The sequence below is a fragment of the Globicephala melas genome, chromosome 2 (genome assembly GCF_963455315.2).
Source record: "Globicephala melas chromosome 2, mGloMel1.2, whole genome shotgun sequence".
Classification (NCBI taxonomy): Eukaryota; Metazoa; Chordata; class Mammalia; order Artiodactyla; family Delphinidae; genus Globicephala; species Globicephala melas.
The window spans coordinates 64,980,597-65,003,043 of record NC_083315.2 but is presented as its reverse complement, the minus strand read 5'-3'; the positions used below and the strand labels follow the sequence as shown (position 1 = coordinate 65,003,043).

The following is a 22,447-nucleotide window of genomic DNA, read 5'->3' as shown; positions in this document are numbered from 1 at the left end:
TAAAAAATGAGCTAGCTGGTAGTGCTTATTATATGGTAGGAATGATCTTAATGATACATAGTAATTTGAGTTAGTCACCAGCTTTTGTAAATGTTAGTAATTAGAAGGCTTTAATTTATTTCAGCTGTTTAAATGTCAATCAGTCTTCCAAAATTATAAACTTAGGAATGTGTGTGTAGCTTGTTTTTCCCCCTTATTTTATAAGTTCTAGGAACTCATTTTAAATATGTGGAGAAATACTAAAGACAAAGATCTAATGCCTCAGCTCAAATATAAGCATTGCTAACATTATGGTACACATTCTTCCTTCTTCCGTGAATATATTTATTCATTTGTATACTGTTTATTCTCCCACCATGAATTTATATCATAAAAATTTTCGTACTTTGTCAAAATTGTTTCAAAACCGAATTTTTTATTTTTTTAATTTTTGCGGTACGTGGGCCTCTCACTGTTGTGGCCTCTCCCATTGCGGAGCACAGGCTCCGGACGCGCAGGCTCAGCGGCCATGGCTCACGGGCCCAGCTGCTCCGCGGCACATGGGATCCTCCCGGACCGGGGCACGAAGCCGTGTCCCCTGCATCGGCAGGCAGACTCTCAGCCACTGCGCCACCAGGGAAGCCCAAAACCGAATTTTTAATAGCAGCATAATATTCTGTTTAATGGATGTGTAATGATTTAACCATTCCCAATTACTGAATATATTTTTCCTCTGCAGATAACACTTGAAGAAAGTCTTTGTGCATAAATATTTCTCCATACTTGATTATTTTCTTAGGATAGGAATAAAAATGTTGAGTCAAAAGGCAAGAAGATCTTTAAAAAATTAGGTATTGCCACATTACTTTCTAGAAAGTTTATGCCACTTTACATGCCAATATCAGTATTAGTTTTAAAAACCTTTTCTAGGGAATTCCCTGGTTATCCAGTGGTTAAGGCTCCACGCTTCCACTGCAGTGGGTACGGGTTTGATCCTTGGTCGGGGAACTAAGATCCTGCATGCTGTGCAGCACAACCAAAAAAATTAATTAAAAAATTTAAAAAAGATCCCTTTTCTAATTTAATAAGCAAAAATGATCTGACTTTAATTTGTATTTCTTTGATTATAACTGAAGAGCATTGCAAAAATTTTTTTTGAAGTTACATATTAAAAGAATACCACATGCATTATGTTATAAGGTAAAATGTTTTAACTGGAATTAATGTTTTATTATTTTAGTTTTTTCTTTTAATAGATAAATTAATTTCTTGAATAGTTATTAAAAAAAACTTACAAAAAAAAAAAAAAAACTTACAAAATTCAAAGACCCAAACAGTTGCCCTAGAGGCAACTACTGTTACCAGTTTCTTATATGTACTTCCAAAGGTATTGTAAATCATATGTGTGTGTGCCAAAACATAAGACGAATTATGGAGAACATTCATTAAAATACTGTCTAGTTCAGATGTGGTATTGTGTACTAAACTGTGTACTAAAAATTAGAAAGGGTCTAAAAATGATTAGTATCTGGCTACTGGCCCAGAAGGAAGAAAAGCAGGGTCTGGCAGCATTTGGCAGTAATTTTCTATAAGACAAGTGGCCTTAGCTCTTTTTATTATTGGATCGATTCTTTGACAATAGCACTTCTGTTTATAGTACCTATTCTGTAGTTCTATTCCAAAAAGGAAAGCCAAGTTTTTGAAAATTAGTTGATGCCTGAAAGAAACTCTTTAAAGTACAAAAGCTATTTGGAGGTATTTAGGAACAAGATACTTTCTTCTTAGATATTTTAGGATTTCTTTGGCAAGTACAGTTGTATCAGAATTTTCATGACTTTGTTGCTTAACAGTGAAAGTTTGAGCTTGAATAATTATAAATGAAATTCATCATTTCCCTAAACTCTTATTTACCTAATTCAAAAACCAATCAGCCATGATATAAAATATTTTAAAACATATTTTTAAAAGATTTTCATGCTAATAATATAGTAGTAATTTGTCTCATACAATCAAAGGTCTTTTTGAGCTTGACTTGGAGGCCACTGCTAAATAAGTAATTTGAACAATAAGAGAGGTTTTAATTGGATTCTACAGAGCTTTAATGCTTTAGGGAAAAGATATTTGCTTTGGGGATAGATTTTTTTTTTTTTAAGCCCATGTTTCCAAAGATAAAATTTGGGGATGACTATTGTTTACTGAATACTAACTCTGTGTGGGCCAGGATATGTTAGGGGTATTATGAGAGTTCCTATTTGCTGGAATTCATGTCTCCTATTCCAGATTAATTATAGGGCTGTAAAGCCTGCTAAAGAATTTGCACCTAATAGTGGTTGGTAATATATGAGTAGTTTTAAGAAAGGATTTACCAGAGGTGGGAAAAGATCCTCTTGACTTTAAAAAAAAGCATTTAATTTTGAAATAGTTATATGTTTATAGGAGAATTGCAAAGTACAAAGAATTCCCATACGCCTTTCACCCAGCTTCCCCTAATGTTAACATCTTATATAACCATGGCAAATTTATCAAAACTAAGAAATTAATCCTGATTTTTTTAAAGGGGAATTCAGCAAACTTTTTTTTTTTGAACACGTATTATGTGTAACAGTGTTTTAGCTGCTGATACACAATTTGGAAAAGAAGTAAAGGTTGCAGATAATAATAATAAAATGGTGAGCTTGGTGTTATTCCTGAACAAACTGTCAGATTATTGAACACATATATTTTTGGCACCCCAAAAAGAAGACACTAATCACTAGGAGCCAGCATGCGTTCACAGAGGACAAGTCATGCCACACTAGCCTCACTTTTTTTCTTATAGGGTATGTAAACTGGTAGGTACATCAGGAGATGCTCTGGCCATAATATATCTAGAATTATAGCTACATTTATTGGATTTTAAATCTTGTGCTGGGTACTGGGTTAAACACTTTACATAGATTGCCTCATTTAGTCCTGTTTTACAAATGAGGAAAGGGACCCCAAAGGTTATACAGGTAGCATTTGATAGCCTTTTATTACATCTTTTTAGAAAAGATGCAGAAATGTAGTTGATAATTGCATAGGCAGGTGGATTTGTAATTGATTAATGAATGGGCTAATGTTAAAATTAAACTGCAGTTCATTCTTAGTGGTGAGCCTCAAGATGCTATCTTCCTGCATGTCCTGTTAAGATGTTTATCATAAGTTATTCTCAGAATTGTGAGGAAGTGCTAGTATGTTATGTGACAGAATCAGGATCCTCCCCAGCCCACTTTATTTTTAATAATTAGAACGGTGGACTGTATCTAAGAAAATATTTGTTATAATAATTTTATTTATTTATTTATTTTTACACTTAAAAAAATTATTTTATTTATTTATTTATTTTTGGCTGCGTTGGGTCTTCGTTGCTATGCGCGGGCTTTCTCTAGTTGCAGTGAGCGGGGGCTGCTCTTTGTTGCTGTGCGCAGGTTTCTTATTGCAGTGGCTTCTCTTGTTGCCGAGCACGGGCTCTAGGCACACGGGCTTCAGTAGTTGGAGCATGCAGGCTCACTAGTTGTGGTTCGCGGGCTCTAGAGCGCAGGCTCAGTAGTTGTGGTGCACGGGCTTAGTTGCTCCGTGGCATGTGGGATCTTCCCGGACCAGGGCTTGAACCCGTGTCCCCTGCATTGGCAGGTGAATTCTTAACCACTGCACCACCAGGGAAGTCCCTATGATAATTTTATTTTTGGTGTGTTAATATTTGATAGGGACAAACAAAGCCCTATAATTGAATATTTTTTTTAAAAAATCTGCCCAAATACAGGGTTGGAGACTAGGAGGGTTAACAGCAGTAGGTGTAGGTGTGGTTTTTTTTCAAAGCAGGTGTGTGCCTGGGTGTGTCTTCTTATTTGTCTGAAGTTGGTGAGTCCATGGTTTATTATAACTGCCCTAAAGGCTAACACCCGTTTAACAGTGTTATTTTGAGGCATGTTGTCCAAAACACAGTTGATTTTCCTTTTCTACTTTGCATTTAGCTTAGTGCTGTCAGTTCTGTTTGCCACATTTTAAGGAGGACATTGATAGACAGTGTGTTCAGAGGAGAGTAATTGGAATGAAGCAGTGTCTTGAAACAGATGCTTGCACGATAATTGACATATTTGAGGTTTTCAGCCTGGAAGAAAGAAGACTTTAGTGTGGTATATGGTAATGCTTTTCAAATTGGGTAATTGAATGATCTTTAATATTCTTCCTGACTCAAATATGTGATTCTGTGAAACACATGAAGGAATGGCATGTGGAAGAGGGATTAAACGTATCTTTTGCATCCCCAGAGGGTAGAACTACGAACAATGAGTGAAAGTTAGAGGAAGGGAAGTACTGGTTTGTAATGAGGATGTTTTTAACAATTGAACTGAAAATAGTGTGGACATTCTGTCCTTGAGGCATTAAAGCATGTATTGAGTACAGTTTAATCAAGCTATCCTGTAAGGACTTTTCCAACTCCAACCTTTAAAAAAAATTTTATTGGTTATAATTCCCCATAGCAAAACTTTCTGTTGGGTACCTCACTTATTCTCAACACCTTATGGTTTCATATAGTATCAAACGTTAGTATATAATAATAATATTATTATAATGCAAATTTAAACAACAGTAGAGCATGTTTTCACCTTCCAGATTAACAAAGATTAAAATGTTCAATAATGGCAAGGATGCATAGAATCACTGTCTCTCGTACACTGTAGGCAGGAATGTAAATGTGTGCAGTTTCTTTGCAGGGCAAGTTGTCTTTACTTATTAATAAAATGATAAGACATATTACTGGGTGAAAAAAATAAGTGGCAGGACAATGTTTATGGTATGCTGACATTACTGCAAAACAGTTGTGTATGTGTGGGTTTAAATAACATACATATTCACACATTAATAAACACAGTTATGTTTCTGTGTGCATAGACTTTTCTGGAAAAGAGTTAGGATATTGGAAGTCTGAGATCTCAGTAAGACTGGTTTGGTTTAATTGTGTACACTTTTATACCTCTTGATTTTTTTTTTCTTTTTTTTTTGAAGAGTGTATTGTGAAAAGGTGTTTTTATTTCGAAGTAATTATAGATTCGCAGGAACTTCCAAAATTAGTACAGAGAGGTCCCATGTGTCTTTCATCCAGTTCCCCTCAGTAGTAACACTTAATTTTTTTTAATTAATTAATTTTATTCATTTAGTTTTGGCTGTGTTGGGTCTTCGTTGCTGCGCACAGGCCCTCTCTAGTTGCGGCGAGTGGGGGCTACTCTTTGTTGCAGTGCACAGACATCTCATTGCGGTGGACTCTCTTGTTGCAGAGCATGGGCTCTAGGCGTGCAGGCTCTAGAGCGCAGGCTCAATAGTTGTGGCGCATAGGCTTAGTTGCTCCGCGGCATGTGGGGTCTTCCAGGACCAGGGCTTGAACCCGTGTCCCCTGCATTGGCAGGCAGATTCCTAACCACTGCACCACCAGGGAACCCCCAGTGGTAACATTTTAAATAACTATAGTACAGTGTCAAAACCAGGGAATCGACTTTAGTACAATCCACAGATCTTATTACTTTTTCACCAGTTTTACATGTGTTCCTTTGTGTGTGTAATTCTTCGCAGTTTTATCAAGTGTAGATTTGTGTAATCACCATCACAATTGAGATACAGTACTATTCCATCACCAGAAAGATCCCCTAACCTCTGGCAACCACTAATCTGTTCTCCATTACTGTTTTGTCATTTCCAGATATTATGTAAATGGAATCATACAGTATGTAACCTTTGAGACTGGCTTTTTAAAAACTCTGCATAATTCCCTTGAAATCCATCCAAGTTGTTACATGTATCAATAGTTCCTTTTTATTGCTGAACAGTATCCCATGGTATAAATGTATGAGAGTTTGTTTAATCTTCACCCGCTCATGGACAGTTGAGCAGTTTCATTTTTGGCTATTACAAATACAGCTGCTATCAACATTTGTATACAAGTTTTTGTGTGCACATGAGTTTTCATTTCTCTGGAATGAGTGTCTAGGAGTGTAAATTCCAGGGTAGTATGGTAAATATATTTAAGAAAGTGTTAAGTGTATTTTAAGAAACTACCAAACCATATTCCAGAGTGGTGTACCAATTTATGTTCCCGTCAGCATTGTATTAGAGCTCTAGTTTTTCTATCTTTGTTATTAGCATTTGGTATTGTCACTGTTTTTTATTTTAGGTGTTCTAATAGATATGTAGTGGTATCTCATTATGTTTTTAATTTTCATTTCCTGATGACTAATGATGTTGAACTTATTATATTTGCCATCTGTATATCCATTCTGGTGAAATGTCTCTTCATGTTTTCTGCTCATTTTTACTTGAATCTTTGGTGTTTTACTCTTGAATTTTGAGAGTTATTTATATATTCTAGATATGAGTTCTTTGTCATATAAGTGGTTTGCAAATATTTGTCTATTTTATCTAAGTTGTCAAATTTATTGGCATGAAGTTGTTTATCATGGTTTGTTATCCTTTTAGTATCTGTAGAATCTGTAATGGTGTCTCTTCTTTCATTCCTGATATTGGTTATTTGTGTATTTCTCTTTTTCCTGATCATTCTGGTTAGAGGCTTACTAATTTTATTACTCTTCTCAAGAACCAGCTTTCGAGTTCATTGATTTTCTCTATTATTTCTATTTTCTGTTTTGTTGATTTCAGCTCTGATCTTTATTATTTCCTTTCTTCTGTTTACTTTGGGTTTACTTTGCTATTCTTTTTCTAGTTTCTAAAAGGTAGAAGCAAGCATTCATTGCTGTCAATTTCTCCTTAAATACCTCTTTAGCACAATCCCACAAATTCTGATGTGTTTTGCTTTTCTTTTCATTCACTTAATAATTCCTTTTAGTTTACCCCCCTTTTTTAATCCATGAATTATTTAGAAGGGTATTCTTTAATTTCCAGATATTTGAGGATTTGCCTATAATCTTCTTGCTATTGATTTCTAATTGATTACATTGTGGTCAGAGAACATACTTTGCACGACTTGAATCATTTTTAATTTATTTAGACTTGTTTTATTTCTTAGAATATGGTCTCTCTTCATAAAGTCTCTGTGTACTCTTGAGAAATATGTGTATTCTTCTGCTATTGGGTAGTAGTGTGTTTTAGAAATGTCAGTCAGATAAAGTTCATTGATAGTGTTGTCAAATCTACTATATCCATGCTTTCATTTCTAGTTTTTGTCTTTTTGCCTATTTGTTACATAAGTTTGTTTGTTTTGTTTTTGTTTTTGTTTTTGTTTTGCGGTACGTGGGCCTCTCACTGTTGTGGCCTCTCCCGTTGCGGAACACAGGCTCCGGACGCACAGGCTCAGCGGCCATGGCTCACGGGCCCAGCCGCTCCGCGGCATGTGGGATCTTCCCAGACCAGGGCACGAACCCGTGTCCCCTGCATCGGCAGGCGGACTCTCAACCACTGTGCCACCGGGGAAGCCCTGTTACATACGTTTTTGAGAGAGAAGTATTGGATAATTGTGGATTTGTCTATTTTCTTATGCAGTTCTGTCAGTTTTTGCTTCATGTATTTTGAAGCTCTGTTATTAGGGGCATAAACATTTAGGATTATTATGTTTTTATGATGAAATTACGCACCTATCATTATGAAATGACTGTCTTTATTCCTGGTTGTAGTCCTTAAGAATTTGTCTTACATTAATATAGCCATTATAGCTTTTTTTTTTTTTTCCTGGTATATCTTTTCCCATCCTTTTATTTTTAACCTACTTGTGTCTTTATATTTAAAGAATTTCTTGTAGGCACCTTCTAGTTGGGTCATGCTTTTAATCCAGTCTGATAATATCTATATTTTAAATGGAGTGTATAGACCATTTACATTTAATATGATCATTGATGTGATTATATTTGAGTCTGTCATCTTGCTATTTGTTTTTTATTTGTCCTATTTGTTCTTTGTTCCTTCATTCCTCTTTTTCCTGTTCTCTTTTGTATTAGTTGAGTATTTTCTATGATTCTTCTTGATCACATCAGTTACCTTATTAGCTATAACTACTTATTTGGTTATTTTAGTGTTTGCTTAGGGTTTATAGTACATAAATGTTCATAGTATACATCTTTATCTGCTTTCAAAGAATATTATACCACTTCATACATAGTATTGAACCTTAGAAAAGTATACTTCCATTTCTCTTGTTAGTCTTTATGCTATTGTTATGATAAATTTTACTTTTAAATATGTTATAAACCCTCAGTACATTGTTATTTAAGCAGTCAGTTATTTTTAAATAGACTTAAATATTAATATATATTTATCTTTGAAATCACCATATCTAGTGTTCTTCATTCCTTTATGTAGATCCATATTTGTATCAAGATTTTTCTTCTGTCTGAAGGATTTCATTTAACATTTTTGGTAATGTGGGTCTGCTTGTGATGAATTCTTTTCACTTTTGAATGTCTGAAAATATCTTTATTTTGCCTTCATTTTTGTTTGTTTTTCTCTGTTTTAAAAATTATTATTGGTGTATGGTTGCTTTACTTTTGCCTTCATTTTTGAAAGATAATTTTTCTGGGTATAGAATTCTATGTTGATTTTTTTTTTCTTTTAGTACTTTAAAGATGTTGCTCCAGTGTCTTCTCACTTACGTTGTTTCTGTGAATCTGGTGCTGTCCTTATTCTTATGCCTCTGTACATAACATGTCTTCTTTCCTCTAGCTACTTTTAAGATTTTCTCTTTATCAGTAGTTTTGGGCAATTTGATTATGATGTATGTTGATGCAGTTTTGTGTGTGTGTGTGTGTGTGTGTGTGTGTGTGGTAGGGTTTTGTTGAGCTAGTTTATAAGGCCCTGCTTGGCCTTTATGCTATTTTTATCATCAATTTTACTTTTATATATGCTATAAAACCCTAGCTAGCTTTATAATTTTCATTAAGTTTGAGAAGTTTTGCCATTATTTCTGCAAATTTAAAATATATTTTCCTCCTCCCTTTTGGGGACTCCAGTTACCCATATATTTGGCCACTTGAAGTTCAGTGGTTTACCTATGTTTTTTTTTTTAATTCCTTTTTTCTCTTTCTTTCTCTTAGGTAGTTTCTGTTCCTGTGCCTTCAGGTTCACTAATCTTTTCTTCTGTATTGTCTATTCTGTGCTAATCTCATCTAGTGTATTATCATCTTAATCACTGTACTTTTCATTTCTAAAATTTCTATCTAAAAAATATCTTCCATGTCTCTGCTAAACTTTTTGTATACGTGGAATGTGGTTATAACGACGATTTTAATGTCCTTCTATCTTTTTTTTTTTTTTTGTCCTTCGATCTTAATTCTAATATCTGTGGCAGTTCTGGGTCATTCAAAACATCATTGTGGTAAAATACACATAACGTAAAATTTACAATTTTAATAATTTTAAACGTGCAAATCAGTGAAAGTTAATACACTAACAGTGCTGTGCAGCCATCACCCTTATCTAGTCACAGTCATTTTATAACTTCAAAAAGAAGCTTTGTACCCTTTAAACAATCATTCCCCATTCCCCCTATCCCCTCAGCCCCTGACAACCATTAATCTACTTTCTGTCTCCATGGATTTGCCAATTCTGGATATTTCATATAATAGAATAATGCAACATGTGTCCTTTTATGTCTTCTTTCGCTTATCACATTGTTTTCGAGTTTTATCCATTTTATACCATGTATCACCATGTCATTCCTTTATATGGCTGAACAATACTTCCATGTATGGATATAACACATTTTGTTTATCTGTTTGTTCATTGATGGATATTTTAGTTATTTCCACCTTTTGGGAATGGTGTATACTGCTGCTATAAACTTTTTGTAAATTTTTTTGTTTAAACACCTATTTTCAATTTTTGGATGTATTTAGTTAGGAATGAAACTGCTGTGTAATATGAAATTATGATTACCTTATTGAGGAATTACTATATCATTTTCCATAGCAACTATGACATTTTATTTTCTCACCAGTAATGTGTGAAGGTTTCACTTTCTCTACATCCTAGCTGTGCTTTTTGGTTTTGAAATTATAGCCATCCTAGTGGGTATAAAGTGCTGGCTTACTGGTGGGCGGAAGCAGGGTCCTGAAGACTCCGGAGCTGTTGCCAACCCACTGGCAGGTGAAGCCAGGTCCTGGGGTTAGTGCTGGAGTCTGGCTGCAGAGCCCAGGGATCCCAGAGTTCATTTCAGATTGTTGGGGCAGGGGTCCTGACACAGTTGAATTTGGGGTCTGCGGTGTCCCGAAGCTTGAGTTGGCCTGCAAGTGGACAGGGCCCAACTCGTTCCAGGGTAGAGTCTGGGCTGCTGTGGGTGGGCTGGGTCCACAGGCTGTGGGATCTTAGTTTTCTTGCATCTGTTGTCTGCCCCTGGTAGGTGAGGTGGGTCTAGAGGTTGGTGCAGGCTTCCTGGAGGGAAGGGACAGTGTCTGCCCACTGATGGGTAGAGCTGGGTCTTGGTCCTCTGGTGGGCAGGGCTGTGTCTAGGGGCATTTCTAGAGGTGGCTGTGAGCTCAGGAAGTCTTTAGGCAGCCTGTCTGCTGATGGGTGGGGCTGTGTCCCTGCCCAGTTACTTGTTTGGCCTGAAGCATCCCAGCACTGGCACCTATAGTCTGTTGGGTGGGGCGAGGTCTTAGCAGTAATGAGCCAGGATGGCAGCGTTCATGTGGTAGAATGTTCCAAAATATGACTGCCACCAGTGTCTGTGTCCCCAGGGTGAGCCACAACCATCTCCCACTTCTCCAGGAGATTCGCCAAGACCAGGAGGTAGGTCTGGCTCAGGCTCCTGTTAAATAACTGCTTTTGCCCTGCATCCTGGTGCATATGAGATTTTGTGTAGGCCCTTTAAAAGTGAAGTCTCTTATTTCCCCTAGTCCTGTGGGGCTCCTGAAATTAAAGCCCTGCTGGCCTTCAAAGCCAAATATTCTGGGGGCTTGTCTTCCCATTGCAGGACCCCTGGGCTGGGGAGCCTGTTGTGGGGCTCAGAACTCTCCTGTGGGAGAACCTCTGCAATAACATTATCCTCCAGTTTGTGTGTTGCCCACCTGGGGGTATGGGAATTGATTATATTGTGAGTTCACCCCTCCTACCCACCTGTCTTATTGTGGTTCCTTCTTTATGTCTGAAGTTGTAGAAGACCTTTTCTGGTAGGTTCCATTCTTTTTCATCAATGGTTGTTTTGCAGATGGTTGTAATTTTGGTGTGCTTGTGAGAGGAGGTGAACTCAGGGTCTTTCTACTCAGCCATCTTTGCCACTCTCCCGTTGGGAGGTCTTTGATTACTGATTCAATCTCTTGTTATAGTTCTGTTCAGATTTTCTATTTCTTTTTGAGTAAATTTTGGTAGATCATGTCTTTCTAGGAATCCATCCATTTCATCTAGGTTGTCTGATTTGTTCACAATCAGTTGTTCACAGTATTCTCTTATAATACTGTTTATTTCTTTAAGGTCAGTAGTAATGCTGCATAATAATTTCTAATTTTCATAGTTTGAGTCTTCTCTCTTATTTTCTTAGTTAGTCTAGCTAAATGTTTGTCGATTTTGTTGATCTTTTCAGAAACCAGCTTTTGGTTTTGTTGGTTCTCTCTATTGTGTTTCTGTCCTGGAAAATGTTCCACATGGATTTGAGAAGAGTACTCCAGAATGCACTATTCTGCTGTTGTTGAGTTGAGTGTTCTGTATGTGTCTGTTAGGTCTAGTTGGTTTATTGTGTTGTTCAACAAGTCTTCTTTTTTTTTTTTTTTTTGGCAGTATGTGGGCCTCTCACTGCAGTATGTGGGATCTTCCCAGACCAGGGCACGAACCCGTGTCCCCTGCATTGGCAGGCGGACTCTCAACCACTGCGCCACCAGGGAAGCCCAAGTCCTCTATTTTGTTATTGGTTATCTGCCTGGTTTTTCTTTATGAAAGTGAGATATTTTTGAAAGTTTCCAGCTATTATTACAGAACATTTCTCTCATCTATTTTGTCAATTTTTGCTTCATATATTTTGGAGATATATTGTTAGGTTCATATGTTTACGTTTGACATATTTTCATGTTGGATTTACCCATTTATCAATGTATGATGTCCTTATTTGTCTCATAACTATTTTTGACTTAAAGTTTATTTTGTCAGATATGAGTGTAGCTACCCCAGCTCTCTTCTGGTTACTGTTTGCATGGAATGTGTTTTTCCATCTTTTCACTATCAACCTATTTGTGTCTTTAGATCCAGAGTGAGTCCCTTGTAGACAATATATAATTGGATCACTTTTTAAAATCTATTCTACCAATCTCTGCTTTTTGATTGAAGAATTAAACCATTTACATTTAAAATAACTATTCATAGGTAAGGTTTTCTTTTTCATAAAAAAAATCATATCTTTTTTGTTCTTCATTTCCTCCATTACTGCCCTCTTCTGTGTTTAGTTTATTTTTTCTAGTGTCCTATTTTGATCCCCTCTCGTTTTATTTTTTGTATATTTTTTAGTTCTTTTCCTTAACCCTGAAGATTAAGGCTATATTGATCTCAAACTTATAAGAAACTAGTTTGGATTCATAACAACATAGCTTCAGTAGTATTCAAAAACTATTCCTATATAGCTGCAACCTCCCTCTTATTGCTATTGTCAAAAATTACTTATTTATACATTGTGTGTCCATTGACCTAGAGTTATAATTTATTTTTTTTACATCTTTATTGGCGTATAATTGCTTCACAATGGTGTGTCAGTTTCTGCCCTTCAACAAAGTGAACCAGTTATACATATACATATGTTCCCATATCTCTTCCCTCTTGCGTCTCCCTCCCTCCCACCCTCCCTATCCCACCCCTCTAGGTGGTCACAAAGCACCGAGCTGATCTCTCTGTGCTATGCGGCTGCTTCCCACTAGCTATCTACCTTACGTTTGGTAGTGTATATATGTCCATGCCACTCTTTCGCTTTGTCACAGCTTACCCTTCCCCCTCCCCATATCCTCAAGTCCATTCTCTAGTAGGTCTGTGTCTTTATTCCTGTCTTACCCCTAGGTTCTTCATGACATTTTATTTTTCTTAAATTCCATATATATGTGTTAGCATACATTATTTGTCTTTCTCTTTCTGACTTACTTCACTCTGTATGACAGACTCTAGGTCCATCCACCTCATTACAAATAGTTCAATTTCATTTCTTTTTATGGCTGAGTAATATTCCATTGTATATATATGCCACATCTTCTTTATCCATTCATCCGATGATGGACACTTAGGTTGTTTCCATCTCCTGGCTATTGTAAATAGAGCTGCAATGAACATTTTGGTACATGACTCTTTTGGAATTATGGTTTTCTCAGAGTATATGCTCAGTAGTGGGATTGCTGGGTCATATGGTAGTTCTATTTTTAATTTTTTAAGGAACCTCCATACTCTTCTCCATAGTGGCTGTACCAATTCACATTCCCACCAGCAGTGCAAGAGTGTTGCCTTTTCTCCACACCCTCTCCAGCATTTATTGTTTCTAGATTTTTTGATGATGGCCATTCTGACTGGTGTGAGATGATATCTCATTGTAGTTTTGATTTGCATTTCTCTAATGATTAATGATGTTGAGCATTCTTTCATGTGTTTGTTGGCAGTCTATATATCTTCTTTGGAGAAATGTCTGTTTAGGTCTTCTGCCCATTTTTGGATTGGGTTGTTTGTTTTTTTGTTATTGAGCTGCATGAGCTGCTTATAAATTTTGGAGATTAATCCTTTGTCAGTTGCTTCATTTGCAAATATTTTCTCCCATTCTGAGGGTTGTCTTTTCGTCTTGTTTATGGTTTCCTTTGCTGTGCAAAAGCTTTGAAGTTTCATTCGGTCCCATTTGTTTATTTTTGTTTTTATTTCCATTTCTCTAGGAGGTGGGTCAAAAAGGATCTTGCTGTGATTTATGTCATAGAGTGTTCTGCCTATGTTTTCCTCTAAGAGTTTGATAGTTTCTGGCCTTACATTTAGGTCTTTAAAACATTTTGAGCTTATTTTTGTGTATGGTGTTAGGGAGTGATCTAATCTCATACTTCTACATGTGCCTGTCCAGTTTTCCCAGCACCACTTATTAAAGAGGCTGTCCTTTCTCCACTGTACATTCCTGCCTCCTTTATCAAAGATAAGGTGACCATATGTGCGTGGGTTTATCTCTGGGCTTTCTATCCTGTTCCATTGATCTATCTTTCTGTTTTTGTGCCAGTACCATACTGTCTTGATTACTGTAGCTTTGTAGTATAGTCTGAAGTCAGGGAGCCTGATTCCTCCAGCTCCTTTTTTTCGTTCTCAAGATTGCTTTGGCTATTCAGGGTCTTTTGTGTTTCCATACAATTTGTGAAATTTTTTGTTCTAGTTCTGTGAAAAATGCCAGTGGTAGTTTGATAGGGATTGCATTGAATCTGTAGATTGCTTTGGGTAGTAGAGTCATTTTCACAATGATGATTCTTCCAATCCAAGAACATGGTATATCTCTCCATCTATTTGTATCATCTTTAATTTCTTTCATCAGTGTCTTATAATTTTCTGCATACAGGTCTTTTGTCTCATTAGGTAGGTTTATTCCTAGATATTTTATTCTTTTTGTTGCAGTGGTAAATGGGAGTGTTTTCTTGATTTCACTTTCAGATTTGTCATCATTAGTATATAGGAATGCCAGAGATTTCTGTGCATTAATTTTGTATCCTGCTACTTTACCAAATTCACTGATTAGCTCTAGTAGTTTTCTGGTAGCATCTTTAGGATTCTCTATGTATAGTATCACGTCATCTGCAGACAGTGGCAGCTTTACTTCTTCTTTTCCGATTTGGATTCCTTTTATTTCCTTTTCTTCTCTGATTGCTGTGGCTAAAACTTCCAAAACTATGTTGCATAAGAGTGGTGAGAGTGGGCAACCTTATCTCGTTCCTGATCTTAGTGGAAATGGTTTCAGTTTTTCACCATTGAGGACGATGTTGGCTGTGGGTTTGTCATATATGGCCTTTATTATGTTGAGGAACGTTCCCTCTATTCCTACTTTCTGCAGGGTTTTTATCATAAATGGGTGTTGAATTTTGTCGAAAGCTTTCTCTGCATCTATTGAGATGATCATATGGTTTTTCTCCTTCAATTTGTTAATATGGTGTATCACGTTGATTGATGTGCGTATATTGAAGAATTCTTGCATTCCTGGAATAAACCCCACTTAATCATGGTGTATGATCCTTTTAATGTGCTGTTGGATTCTGTTTGCTAGTATTTTGTTGAGGATTTTTGCATCTATGTTCATCAGTGATATTGGCCTGTAGTTTTCTTTCTTTGTGACATCCTTGTCTGGTTTTGGTATCAAGGTGATGGTGGCCTCATAGAATGAGTTTGGGAGTGTTCCTCCCTGTGCTGTATTTTGGAAGAGTTTGAGAAGGATAGGTGTTAGCTTTTCTCTAAATGTTTGATAGAATTCGCCTGTGAAGCCATCTGGTCCTGGGCTTTTGCTTGTTGGAAGATTTTTAATCACAGTTTCAATTTCATTGCTTGTGATTGGTCAGTTCATATTTTCTTTTTCTTCCTGATTCAGACTTGGCAGGTTGTGCCTTTCTAAGAATTTGTCCATTTCTTTCAGGTTGTCCATTTTATTGGCATAGAGTTGCTTGTAGTAATCTCTCATGATCTTTTGTGTTTCTGCAGTGTCAATTGTTACTTCTCCTTTTTCATTTCTAATTCTATTGATTTGAGTCTTCTCCCTTTTTTTCTTCATGAGTCTGGCTAATGGTTTATCAATTTTGTTTATCTTCTCAAAGAACCAGCTTTTACTTTTATTGATCTTTGCTATCGTTTCCTTCATTTCCTTTTCATTTATTTCTGATCTGATTTTTATGATTTCTTTCCTTCTGCTAACTTTGGGGTTTTTTGGTTCTTCTTTCTCTAATTGCTTTAGGTGCAAGGTTAGGTTGTTTATTCGAGATGTTTTCTGTTTCTTAAGGTAGGATTGTCTTGCTATAAACTTCCCTCTTAGAACTGCTTTTGCCGCATCCCATAGGTTTTGGGTCATTGTATCTCCATTATCATTTGTTTCTAGGTATTTTTTAATTTCCTCTTTGATCTCTTCAGTGATCACTTCGTTATTAAGTAGTGTATTGTTTAGCCTCCATGTGTTTGTATTTTTTACAGGTCTTTTCCTGTAATTGATATCTAGTCTCATAGCGTTGTGGTTGGAAAAGATATTTGATACAATTTCAGTTTTCTTAAATTTACCAAGGCTTGATTTGTGACCCAAGATATGATCTATCCTGGAGAATGTTCCATGAGCACTAGAGAAAAATGTGTATTCTGTTGTTTTTGGATGGAATGTCCTATAAATATCAATTAAGTCCATCTTGTTTAATGTATCATTTAAAGCTTGTGTTTCCTTATTTATTTTCATTTTGGATGATCTGTCCATGGGTGAAAGTGGGGTGTTAAAGTCCCCTACTATGAATGTGTAACTGTCTATTTCCCCTTTTATGGCAGTTAGTATTTGCCTTATGTATTGAGATGCTCCTATGTTGGGTGCATAAATATTTACAATTGTTGTATCTTCTTGGATCGATCCCTTGATCATTATGTAGTGTCCTTCTTTGTCTCTTCTAATAGTCTTTATTTTAAAGTCTATTTTGTCTGATATGAGAATTGCTACTCAGCTTTCTTTTGGTTTCCATTTGCATGGAATATCTTTTTCCATCCCCTTACTTTCAGTCTATATGTGTCTCTAGGTCTGAAATGTGTCTCTTGTAGACAGCATATATATGGGTCTTGTTTTTGTATCCATTCAGGCAATCTGTGTCTTTTGGTGGGAGCATTTAGTCCATTTACATTTAAGGTAATTATCAATATATATGTTCCTATTCCCATTTTGTTAATTGTTTTGGGTTCGTTATTGTAGGTCTTTTCCTTCTCTTGTGTTTCTTGCCTAGAGAAGTTCCTTTAGCATTTGTTGTAAAGCTGGTTTGTTAGTGCTGAACTCTCTCAGCTTTTACTTGTCTGTAAAGGTTTTAATTTCTCCATCAAATCTGAATGAGATCCTTGCTGGGTAGAGTAATCTTGGTTGCAGGTTTTTCTCCTTCATCACTTTAAATACGTCCTGCCACTCCCTTCTGGCTTGCAGAGTTTCTGCTGAAAGATCAGCTGTTAACCTTATGGGGATTCCCTTGTGTGTTATTTGTTGTTTTTCCCTTGCTGCTTTTAATATGTTTTCTTTGTATTTAATTTTTGACAGTTTGATTAATATGTGTCTTGGCGTATTTCTCCTTGGATTTATCCTGTATGGGACTCTCTGTGCTTCCTGGACTTGATTAACTATTTCCTTTCCCATATTAGGGAAGTTTTCAACTATAATCTCTTCAAATATTTTCTCAGTCCCTTTGTTTTTCTCTTCTTCTTCTGGAACCCCTATAATTCAAAAGTTAGTGCATTTGGGCTTCCCTGGTTGCGCAGTGGTTGAGAGTCCGCCTGCCGATGCAGGGGACAGGGGTTCGTGCCCCGGTTCGCGAAGATCCCACATGCCGCAGAGCGGCTGGGCCCGTGAGCCATGACCGCTGAGCCTGCGCGTCCGGAGCCTGTGCTCCGCGACGGGAGAGGCCACAACAGTGAGAGGCCTGTGTACCACAAAAAAAAAAAAAAAAAAGTTGGTGCATTTAATGTTGTCCCAGAGGTCTCTGAGACTGGGACAACATTCTGGGACAACAACTGGGACAACATTCAACATTTCATTCTCTTTTCTTTATTCTGCTCTGCAGTAGTTATTTCCACTATTTTATCTTCCAGGTCACTTATCCGTTTTCTGCCTCAGTTATTCTGCTATTGATCCCATCTAGAGTATTTTTCATTTCATTTATTGTGTTGTTCATCATTGCTTGTTTCATCTTTAGTTCTTCTAGGTCCTTGTTAATGTTTCTTGCATTTTGCCTATACTATTTCCAAGATTTTGGATCACCTTTACTATCATTATTCTGAATTCTTGTTCAGGTAGACTGCCTATTTCCTCTTCATTTGTTAGGTCTGGTGGGTTTTTATCCTGCTCCTTCATCTGCTGTGTATTTTTCTGTCTTCTCATTTTGCTTATCTTACTGTGTTTGGGGTCTCCTTTTTGCAGGGTGCAGGTTTGTAGTTCCCGTTGTTTTTGGTGTCTGTCCCCAGTGGCTAAAGTTGGTTCAGTGGGTTGTGTAGGCTTCCTGGTGGAGGGGACTAGTGCCTGTGTTCTGGTGGATGAGGCTGGATCTTGTCTTTTTGGTGGGCAGGTCCACGTCTGGTGGTGTGTTTTGGGGTGTCTGTGGACTTACTATGATTTTAGGCAGCCTCTCTGTTAATGGGTGGGGTCGTGTTCCTGTCTTGCAAGTTGTTTGGCATAGGATGTCCAGCACTGTAGCTTGCTGGTCATTGAGTGAAGCTGGGTGCTGGTGTTGAGATGGAGATCTCTGGGAGATTTTTGCCGTTTGATATTATGTGGAGCTGGGAGGTCTCTTGTGGACCAGTGTCCTGAAGTTGGCTCTCCCACCTCAGAGGCACAGCACTGACTCCTGGCTGCAGCACCAAGAGCCTTTCATCCACATGGCACAGAATAAAAGGGAGAAAAAGTAGAAAGAACGAATTAGTAGAAGAAAGAGAGAGAGAGAAAGAGAAAGAGAGAAAGAAAGAAAGAAAGGAGGGAAGGAGGGAGGGAGGAAGGAAGGAGGGAAGGAAAGAAAAATAAAGAAGATAAAGTAAAATAAAATAAAGTATGATAAAATATAATAAAGTTATTAAAATAAAAAATTAATTATTAAGAAAAAAAAAACGGACGGATAGAACCCTAGGGCAAATGGTGGAAGCAAAGCTATACAGACAAAATCTCACACAGAAGCATACACATACACACTCACAAAAAGAGGAAAAGGGGAAAAAATCATAAATCTTGCTCTCAAAGTCCACCTCCTCAATTTGGGATGATTCGTTGTCTATTCATGTATTCCACAGATGCAGGGTACATCAAGTTGATTGTGAAGCTTTAATCCGCTGCTTCTGAGGCTGCTGGGAGGGATTTCCCTTTCTCTTCTTTGTTCTCACAGCTCCTGGGGTTCAGCTTTGGATTTGGCCCCGCCTCTGCGTGTAGGTCGCCAGAGGGCGTCTACTCAGGCTGGACGGGGTTAAAGGAGCAGCTGCTTTGGGGACTCTGGCTCACTCAGGCCAGGGGGAGGGAGGGGTACGGAGTGCGGGGCAAGCCTGCGGCGGCAGAGCCCGTTGTGACGTTGCACCAGCCTGAGGCGCACGGTGCGTTCTCCCGGGGAAGTTGTCCCTGGATCCTGGGACCCTGGCAGTGGCGGGCTGCACAGGCTCCCCGGAAGGGGGGTGTGGATAGTGACCTGTGCTCGCACACAGGCTTCTTGGTGGCGGCAGCAGCAGCCTTAGCATCTCACGCCCGTCTCTAGGGTCCGTGCTTTAGCCGCGGCTTGCGCCTGTCTCTGGAGCTCCTTTAAGCAGCGCTCTTAATCCCCTCTCCTCGAGAGGGAAGAAAAAGTCTCTTGCCTCTTCGGCAGGTCCAGACTTTTCCTGGGACTCCCTCCCGGCTAGCCGTGGTGCACTAACCCCCTGCAGGCTGTATTCATGCCGCCAACCCCAGTCCTCTCCCTGCGCTCCGACCCTCAGCTCCCAGCCCTGCCCGCCCCGGCGGGTGAGCAGACAAGCCTCTGGGGCTGGTGAGTGCCGGTCGGCACCGATCCTCTGTGCAGGAAACTCTCCGCTTTCCCCTCCGTACCCCTGTTGCTGTGCTGTCCTCCGCGGCGCCGAAGCTTTCCCGCTCCGCCACCCACGGTCTCCACCCGCGAAGGGGCTTCCTAGTGTGTGGAAACCTTCCTCCTTCACAGCTCCTTCCCACTGGTGCAGGTCCCGTCCCTATCCTTTTGTTTCTGTTTATTCTTTTTTCTTTTGCCCTACCCAGGTACGTGGGGACTTTCTTGCCTTTTGGGAGGTCTGAGGTCTTCTGCCAGCGTTGAGTAGGTGTTCTGTAGGAGTTGTTCCACGTGTAGATGTATTTCTGGTGTATCTGTGGGGAGGAAGGTGATCTCTGCGTCTTACTCTTCCGCCATCTTCCCCTCGTCCTGTAATTATTTTATACATTTGTCTTTTAAATTATATAGGGAAAAAAGGAGTTAAAAATCACAGATACAACAATGCTGGCTTTTTTATTTATCTATGTAGTTATTTTTACTAGAGTTTTTTTTTGTATAGCTTTGAGTTACTGTCTAGTGTCCTTATATTTCAGCCCGAAGGACTCTGTTTAACATTTCTCGTAAGGCAGGTCTAATGGTGATGCTTTTTACCTGAGTATGTGTTAGTTTCTTCTTCTTTTTTTTTTTTTTTGGGCTGCACCACGTGGCTTGTGGAATTTAAGTTCCCCAACCAGGGATCGAACCTGGGCCCCAGCAGTGAAAGTGCTGAGTCGTAACCACTGGACTGCCAGGGAGTTCCCAGTTCCTTCATTTTTTGAAGGAGAACTTTGCTGAATATAAAATTTTTCATTTATAGAGTTTTTTGAAAAGCACTTTATAAGTATATCATCCCACTGTGGGTTCTGATGAGAAATTAACTGTTATATTATTGAGGATCCCTTGTATGTGACATGTTGCATCTCTCTTACTGCTTTCAAGATTGTCTCTTTGTCTTTATCTTTGGACAGATTATATTGGGTTGGCAGTATGAGGATCTCTTTGAGTTTATCCTGCTTGGAGTTCTTTAAGCTTCTTGAATATGTAGATTTACAGCTTTTATAAAATTTGGTAAGTTTTTGGCTAGTATTTTTTCCTGTATTCTTTCTGACCCTTTCTCTTTTTTTTCCCCCCCAGAACTCCCTTTATGTATACATTAGTATGTAAGATGATATCCCACTGGTTCTGTTCATTTTTCTTCAAAGTTATTGTACTTTTCAGCTCCAGAATTTTTATTTGGTTCTTTTTTATAATTTATATCTTGTTATTAGTGTTCTCTAGTTGATGAGATCTCATTCTCTTGGTTTCCTTTAGTTCCTTGTCTGTGATTTCCTTTCGTTCTTTGAGCATATTTGAGACAGTTGATTTAAAGTCAGTTAGTCTTAAGGCAGTGTACAGATTCAAGGCAATCCCTATCAGAATACCAATGGCATTTTTCACAGAACTAGAACAAAAAATTTTGAAATTTGTATGGAAGCACAAAACACCTTGAATAGCTAAAACAATCTGGAGAAAGAAGAACAGAGCTGGAGGAATCATGCTCCCTGACTTCAGGCTATACTCCAAAGCTACAGTAAGTGTGGTACTGGCATAAAATCAGACACATAGATCAGTGTAACAGGATAGAGAGCCCAGAAATAAACCCACACACTTATGGATAATTAATCCACACCAAAGGAGGCAAGAATATACAATGGAGAAAAGACAGTCTCTTCAGTAAGTGGTGCTGGGAAAACTGGACAGCTACATGTAAAAGAATGAAATTAGAACATTTTCTAACACTATATACAAAAATGAATTCAAAATGGATTAAAGACCTAAATGTAAGACCAGATACTATAAAACTCCTTAAGGAAAATATAGGTAGAACACTCTTTGATGTAAATCCCAGCAATATTTTTTTGGATCTGTCTCCTAAAGTAAATGAAATAACAGGAAAAATAAACAAATGGGACCTAATTAAACTTAGAAGCTTTTGCAAAGAAAAGGAAACCATTGACAAAACAAAAAGACAACCTACTGAATGGGGAAAAAAATTTACAAATTATATGACTGATAAGGGATTAATATCCAACATATATAAACAGCTCAATACAACTCAACATAAAAAAACAAACAACCCGATTAAAAATGGGCAGAAGAACTGAATGGACATTTTTCCAAAGAGGAAATGTAGATGGGCGACAGGCATTTGAAGACTCTCAACATTGCTAATCATCAGGGAAATGCAAATCAAAACTACAATGATATATCACCACACACCTGTCAGAATGGCTGTCATCCAAAAGAACACAAGTAACAAATGTTGGCAAGGATGTGGAGAAAAGGGAATCCTCATACACTGTTGGTGGGAATGTCAATTGGTGCAACCACTGTGGGAAAACAGTATGGAGGATGCTCGAAAAACTAAAAATAGAACTACCAATATGACTCAGCAATTCCACTCCTGGGTTTATATCTGAAAAAAACAGCAACAGTAGTTCAAAAAGATACATGCACCCCATTGTTCATAGCAGCATTATTTACAGTTGCCAAGATATGGCAACAGCCTAAGTGTCTATCAACTGATGAATGGATAAAGAAGATGTGGTGTATATGTACAGTGGAATACTACTCAGCCATAAGAAAGAACGAAGTTTTGCCATTTGCAGCAACATGGATGGACTGGGAGGGCATTATGTGAAGTGAAATTAAGTCAGACAGAGAAAGATAAATACTGTATGATACCACTTTTATGTGGAATCTAAAAAATGCAACAAACTAGTGAATATAACAAAAAAGAAGCATACTCACAAATATAGAGAACA

General features: G+C 37.9%; 1 protein-coding gene across 6 annotated transcripts in view; it reads left to right on the top strand.

Moving 5' to 3' along the window:
* The window catches only part of GLCE (glucuronic acid epimerase), a 140,181-nt gene that overhangs the window by 9,609 nt on the left and 108,125 nt on the right, over positions 1-22,447 (top strand). Inside the window, exon 1 of one of the 6 annotated variants that reach the window (XM_060294052.1) lies at positions 20,685-20,711. The exons of the other annotated variants lie outside the window; for them this stretch is intronic. The gene's annotated coding sequence lies outside the window, so the exon portion shown is untranslated. Of the gene's footprint in view, positions 1-20,684; positions 20,712-22,447 lie in introns of those variants that run through there. 6 annotated transcript variants of the gene reach the window in all.